This window comes from Chinchilla lanigera, unplaced genomic scaffold (genome assembly GCF_000276665.1).
Source record: "Chinchilla lanigera isolate Chin_1 unplaced genomic scaffold, ChiLan1.0 scaffold00044, whole genome shotgun sequence".
Lineage (NCBI taxonomy): Eukaryota > Metazoa > Chordata > Mammalia > Rodentia > Chinchillidae > Chinchilla > Chinchilla lanigera.
This window is the reverse complement of record NW_004955445.1, coordinates 12,128,837-12,136,622: the sequence shown is the minus strand read 5'-3', so window position 1 is coordinate 12,136,622 and position 7,786 is coordinate 12,128,837.

The following is a 7,786-nucleotide window of genomic DNA, read 5'->3' as shown; positions in this document are numbered from 1 at the left end:
GTTGCTTTTGCTGTCTTCTGCCACCTTGAACTGTTGCCTCTGTGCCATGCCACCCTACCTTGGAGCCAGCTGATTTCAGACTGAAACCTCCACAAATTGTGAGCTAAGTTAACCTTTCCTTCCTTAATTTTGAGTATGGGGTATTTTGTCTCCGCAATGAGAGAAAAGTAACTAAGACACATGTATTGATTTTTAAAATGTTTTATTTTTGAGGAACATTCTAAATAACTGTTGGGGAAAAAGAATTTCATAATTATGATTAAGGCTTGTCCAAGGCCTAGTGCCATGTGCTTCTGGTCGTAGTTGAGACCACAATGGTCCCATGCTGTGACACACCAGGATAAGATTGCATCAGCTGAAGACATCCTAGTTCCTTAAAGACCCCTTAGTAATAAAAAAAATTTTCACCTTGGGGAAAGGACAAACTCCTTCTTAGCCTGCCATTTCTCCCCACCATCCTCTTTAACATAAAGATCCTCAACAGCATAAGGTCACCTCTAAGTCATCTAAAGCGATCCTCATCAGCATAAGACTCTCTCAGCATAAGATCACTGCCACCCTCTGGTTACTGTATACACCCAGTAAATACTGGCTAGCTCAGAATGTCATTGTCTCTGCTCATCCTGAGGCACTGACCTCCCAGCTCCCCTGTCATGCATTACTAATTTGACTCTGTTTCTTATTTCATACTTTCAGTGTACTCCTTACTAGGCAGATGGGGGGGCAGATTGGCTCCTGATATTTTATTTATTTTTTATTTTTATTAGCACGTATTTTCAGTACATAATGATTACATTTATTGGGGGGAATTTGTACATGTAAAAAGCACCTCTTGATTCTTCTTTTTCCCCTTCCAGAATTATGTATTATTTATTCTCCAGGTATTTGTGCAGTGTTTGTGGCTTATTTTGCTGTTGATTTTTAGCTTCATTCATTCCACTATGATCTGATAATGTGTAGAGGATTACTTAAATTTTTTCTACTTATTTAAGCATGCTTTACAGACTCACAAATGGTCTACTTTAGAGAAAGTTCCATATACTGCTGTAAAAATGTGTATTTTGTTGCTGCTGAGTGAAACACTCTGCAGATGTCAAGTCCATTTGTTTTGCGGTATAATTTAACTCTAACATTTCTTTGTTGAATTTTTCTCTCATTGACTTTCCTAATGGTAAGTGGAGTATTGAAGCTCCCCTGTTGTAAGTGTATTGGTGTGTGTCTGTCTTTTTATACCCAGCAGTTTTTGTTTTATGAAATTGAGTGTGCAAACATTCAGTGCATAAATATTTACAATTACTTTTGTCTCTTCAGATTAGTTTTCACTTGTGGTCTGCTGTGTCTGAAATCAAGTACTTCTTGCTTTCAGTCTCCAATTGTGTGAAGTATCACTTTTCTTCCTTTCATCTTTAGCCTATGAGCTTACTGTTGGATGAAATGTCTCCTGTATGCAGTGTATCACTGAATGTTGTTTTTCAATCTACTCTGCCAGTACATGTCTTTTGATTGTGGAGTTAAGTCCACTGATGTTGAGAGTTATTGTTGTTTTGTGCTTACTGAATCCTGTCATTGCAGTAGTTTTCCAATGCTAATTCATTTACTTTTTTCTTTTGTTTACTCTCCCGGTTAGATGTATAGTCTCCTTTGTCTCCTTTGGTGTTACTGGGCATTCTGTCTCTGTCCAGAAATCCCTTAAGTATTTTCTACAATGCTCATTTAGTGATCCATCTATTTCTTCAGGATTTTCTTTTATCTTGGAAAGTCTTTACTTCTCTATCAATTTGAAGGATAATTTTGGAAATATAGAAATCTGGGTTGATGATTATTTTCTTTTAGGACTTAAAAAACTTCAATCCATGCCAAGAGTAAACAGCAACAGTATTTTCAAAATGGCCATAGTACCCAAAATGATATGTAGATGTACTGCAATTTTAATTAAAAAATACCAAGAGCATTTTTCACAGAACTAGAAAAACAATCTGAAAACTTATATGGAACCAATAGAAACCCAGAATAACCAAGGAAAACCTTCTGCTATCTTGCTTATTTTTTATTTAATTTTTCAAATTTTTGGAACATTTTTGTGGTTTAAAAGTCAAAATGACACAAATTAATCACAGAAATTTATCATGTCCCTGTACTCCTTTGTTCTTCATCCAATCCTTGTAATAGTTGTATTGGTTTCTTGATAATTTTATTTTTTATTTTAAAAAGCTTATTTGTATTCATTTTTACATGGGGATTTACTGTATACAGTTTTTTTAGTATAAGTAACAATCACTTCATTTTTCTTCCTAAATGCCTTCCTCCTTGTATTTTTTTTGCACTTTTTTTATTTTAAAGAGAGTAGTAAATGAGAAACAAACAAACAAAAGAAGAACTGTATCAGCATACCAGTATCACAAACATAACCTCCTTGTATTTTTAAAAAATGGGGTCATAATATTTTATTGTGTGTATGTATCATAGTTCATTCTTCTCATCTTCTGACCCTACATAATTAGACAATCTTTTCCTTTTACGAATGAAGTTACAGGGGCTGGGGATTTAGCTCAGCAGCACAGCGCCTGCCTGGCAAGTGCAAGGTTGTGAGTTCAATTCCTGGTACTGGAAAAAAAAACCCAAAAAACCAAAAACAAAAACAAAACAAAAAAATGAAGTCACAAATTATGTTAACATAATCATCTTAATGTTTTTTCAGGATAGATTCCTAGAAATGAGATTGCTGAAAGCATAAATGCCTATTCTATTTTCCTAAACATTGCTAGGTTCTCATTCTACTGGCTTGCACAGTTTGGATGCTTTCAAGCTCTCTATGAGAATGACTAGCTCATATATCTTTGCCTACAGAGTTTTTTGATGATTTTTTGGAATTTGGCAGGCTGGTAGGTAGAAAATAACATCACTGTAGTTTCAGTGGGCATTTCTCTTCATCTGAGAAGTGGGTTTTATCTTTATTTTAAGGGCCAGTGAATTTTATGTTTATGTGTGTTATCTACCTTTCCTCCTGGGTTTTGATATTGTTCCTCTTTGTTTTTAAAGCTCTCTTTATGCAGTTAGGGAGATTATCTTTTTTTCCTTTGATGTCAGCAATAAATACTTTCTGTCCTTTTTTATTATTTGACTTTGAGTATAGTTTCTTGGTTTTGCCATGCATTAAAATTATTACAGCATTGGGGCTGGGGATTTAGCTCAGCGGCAAAAGCGCCTGCCTGGCAAGCACAAGGTCGTGAGTTCGGTTCCTGGTACCGGAGAGAAACCAAAAAACCAAACCAAAAAAAAAAAAAAATTATTACAGCATTCCTAATATCACTTATTACAAAGTCACTCTCTCCATCCCTTATGATGCTGCATTTACCATATATTTTATTTCCATTTTGTATTTTTTGAGCGCCAGGATTTCTGTTAATTTTTTAAAAATTATTTCAATTTCTCTGTTAGTTTCTTCAATAAATTACATGTTACTTGAAGTACATTGAATTACATGTTTACTTGAAGTACATTGGGTTTCTTTCAAACAGCCATCTTATATTCTCTGTCCAAGAGATCACACATTATGATCACTTTAGGGTTGATTTCTGATGCCTTATTTGGTTACTTGGTGAGGCTGCCCATGCTTGCTTGAAAAATTTCATGCTTGTTGGCATATGGTGGCATCTATACATTGAAAAAGCAGACATTTATTTTAGTTCTTGCAATCTTGACTTTGTACCTGTCTTTGAGAAATTTTAAGCAGGCAGTTTATTCTGATCTCTGAGCCTCAGTCTTTTGCTCCAGGTTCATGGTTGGTGATTTGTCACTATTTCAACACCAGGAGGTAGCTGATAGCAGATTTCTTGCACATCGGTAGCTGCTGTGTTGTTGAGGATAGGCTAGGGAAATACTCGAAGAGGGTAGTCTGTACTAAAAGGGTCTGCAAGTTCCTGGGGCTGGAGAAAGTCATTTCTGTTCAGAGTCACTGACTTGTGGTCAAGTGACAAGATTTTGCCTGGTGCTAGGCTTCTCTATAGTGTGTCTGCCATTAGACTCCCAGGTAACACCTTATACCTACCTCCATGTTCTTCCTACAAGCAGACATTGATTACTTTTTCTGTTGTGCTGCCTAAGGTTGAGGAGATATGACATTGCAAGTCTTATAGCCAGCACTGATGTAGAAATGTGGGGTTAGTCTCAGAGCCCACAGCCCACTGATACCGTTGGCACATGGGAGCAGGACTGAGACCCATACTGCTATTACCTGCCTGCTGCTGTGATACATTGGCTCAGGACTCCCGAGGCTACCTGGAGGTGATGAGGGCTGAAACAAGTCTGTCACACTCTGGAGCCTCTGGTCTCCAGGTGCTCAGTGAGTCTACAGCTCTGTCCTTGAATATCCACCTGGGGGCAGAGTCTGTGGGGCTCTGTTTGGTACTAAGTTTCACTGTTTGAGGCCCAGTACTAGGTTCCAAGGCTGAAGACTATACTAATATCCTCTCCCTCTGTCAGTCAAGAGGTTTCACTCTGTGTGCTGCTTGAAGAAGGAAAAGGGTGGCAGTGCTGGTGTTTCTTCTATTTAGCCTTCTTCACTCTACCTTTTCTTATAGTAAAACCAGGTACTATGATATTTTATCTGGTTTCCTTAGCCCTTGTGCAGGTACTTTTAGGGGAGAATATTTGTTCAAATTGATGCTTCTGCGGGGAGACAATCACTGGAGGATCTTACACCAGCAACTTCCTTCACCTCTCTCTGACCCAAGTCCCTGCTGATGATACTATTCCCCAGACCCAGTACCAATTGATATTTCTTAACTGAAATGATACATATATTCTAATGCATTGTAATTAAGCAGTAGTCTGAAATTTCATTGCTCTTGTTGCCTAGGATTGCTTTTTGCTATTCTAAGACTCTTTTGATTCCATATGAATTTGGTAAAGATGTGGGGGTTAAGGGTTGGGGTGAGATGGCTGTGCTGCAGGAGCTTAGGAGGGTAATGACACTAAACTGGCTTGTCTCTTTCTCAGGTACAGGACAGTGTTGTGATAACACAACCAGTCCTCAAACCAGGTTGAATCCTTTAGGGCTGTGTGCTTCTCTGATAGCCTCTCTTTCAGGTTTCCATGATGTCATGAATTACAGAGGAGTCTCTCCTTACCCTTTCCTAAGGCCATGAAGTTAACAAGAAGTGGGGAACAAGCTTCACTATAAATGTTCTATGAGGTATGTTGGCAAGTGTGGTGGCACATGCCTGTAATCCCAGCACTTAGGAGGCTGAGGCAGGAGGGTTGTCATGAGTTTGTGGCCAGCCTAGGCTACATAGTGAGTTCAAGCCCAGTTTAAACTGCAGAGTCTCAAAAAAAAAAAAAATTCTATAGGGATGTAGGGAGAAAAATGGCCAAGTACTGAGTGCCAGCAACTCAGCTTCTCCAGGACAAAGTGCCAAGAGTCTGTAAAACAACCTGGAGAGGAACCAAAGGAGGTGCAGGGCCATGGGAACCACATTGGGACTAAGGGAACTGACAGAGGAGAAGGAGAAAATGGGAATCATTGCTACAAAAGAAATAGCTTACCGCCACAGACTGGAAATTGCCTTGTGTGGCTAGAACAGTTGTGTAGTCGACCTGTTGAGTGGGGAGGCAGTGAAAGCAACCTCGCCCCTCACTGGGAGACAGAGACCTGACCTGAACCGGGAGATCTTGTGCAGTCAGAGGCAGCCAGGCACACAGTCGTGTGGAGGAGCAGCCGTGGGTCGGCGGGATCACCATTTTATTTCAAAGGGCTTGGGGCTCAAACTCTAGCAGCAGAACATCCTGAGTGTCTCTTCACTGCCAATTTCCCAAAGTGGAATGAGGGACGGGCCATGCAGTCACAGCAGACATCCCGCAGTTGGAGAGCAAACTGAGGGGAATTCTGCTGATAAGTAGCTGCTGGGACTATCCAGGCTCCGTTCCTGTGGCCACCAAAAATCAGTCTATCGATCTCTAGATGCAAAGGACTGGAATCAGCCCCCTGCTGTGCGATCAGTCAGTAGCACAAGTGGACAAATGGCCTGGTGGCAGGACAAGGGTACTCCACCCCGCCTGCTGAACAGTGTGAGAGGAGTCAGCAGTGTGGCCAAGATCAACCCTGCACCCAGCAGCAATCCTACTACAGACTTGTCAGGGCTACTCAGTACAGATTCTGGCTCCGACTAGGGAACGAACACCGAACTGGGACACCATAGGGAATTTTTTTTGCTCCCCTATTTTTTTCTTTTATCTCTTTATGAGGGTGGGTTGTTTAGGTTTTGACTTTTATTGTTTGGCTTTCTCTGTCCTGTTTCTCTCCTGTATGGTTTTCCTTGACTTTTTAAATATTTTCATGAGAATGAACATTATCTCTAATCTTTCGGGTTTGTCTCAATATTCTTTTGCTTCCTCCTTCATTCTTTCTCTTCTGTGTTCTTCTCCAACTTCCCAAAGTTTGGGTAATCATCCTTTGTCCTTCAGTGTTGCTTCTACTATATTTCTCTTCACTTATTGCTCTGTGTTGTCCCCCAATCACTCTTAAATTCCCTTCCCCACAGAATAAAATCACCCTACCAAGGTGAAACTCGCTGCATACAAGTTCCTGGTTTATGTTGGATATTGTTATATAACTATAGATTGTGATCTTATGGTTAGAGATATCAAATTAGCAGTTACCACAAATTGTCCATTTGTAGGATGTGCTTGATGATATTGTTTTTGATAATTGTACTATGTTAGCCAGGATGCCATACTTGTTCTAATCAGTTGTTCACATTTGTATGACAACACTGTGATAATCTGGGGTCCTAACCATCCCCATAGACCAGTACCAAAGAACTGAGTGGTGAACCAAATAGATTGCAACTTCTCATCCCTAATAAAGTGGGAAGATGGGATTCTGGGACAGACACAAACACCAGCAACCAGCTATACCTAGAAGACATCTCAGCACAGGCATATTGTAGAGAAGCCTTGAAATCAGTGATAAACTACCTAACATAAGAAAAATACAACCAACAACACAAAAACAAATTAAAATTTAAAAAAATAGAAAATGACAAGACACAGAAGCAAAATACAGCCCCATATTTCCAGCCCACTCAGGGAAAATCCCTGGGACAATGAAATAGAGGAAATCAGAAGCCACCCATCTGAATTTTCTGGAATGACAGAAGCAGAAATAAGGAAAACATATATATGAGGCTATAGAGGAAATCAGAACAGAAATAATCTCTGAGGTAAAAGACAGATGATGACCAGAATGAAGGACTTGCTCAGCAAATTTAGAGTAAATGCAGATATTAAAAACCAGAGGAGCATAGGAAAATGATGGAAACCATGAATGCCCAACATACGAAAGAAATGGAAATGAAGTAGGAAGTTAAAAATTGAAGAATGAAAGGAAATGAAGATAGAATATCAGATTTAAGACAGAGGTGTGGTTAGCAATCGTGAAAAGAAACATCTGTTAAAAATAGAAAGGGACCATGGAAAAACAATCCAACAACTGCAAGATGATGCAAAGAAGAACAACATAAGTTTGATCAGAGTCAATTAAAAAGCAAGAGTGAGCACAAATGACATAAAAAAAAACCTATTCATAAAGGTAATAGCAGAGGGGCTGGAGATTGAGCTCAGTGCCTGCCTGGCAAGTGCAAGGTTGTGAGTTCCATTCCCAGTACCAGAAAAAAAAAAAAAAAAAAAAAAAAAAAAAAAGTAATAGCAGAAAACTTCCCAAGCATGGAAAAAGAACTTGACATACAGTAAGTGAAGCATACAGAACTCTAATTAGTCATGACCAAAA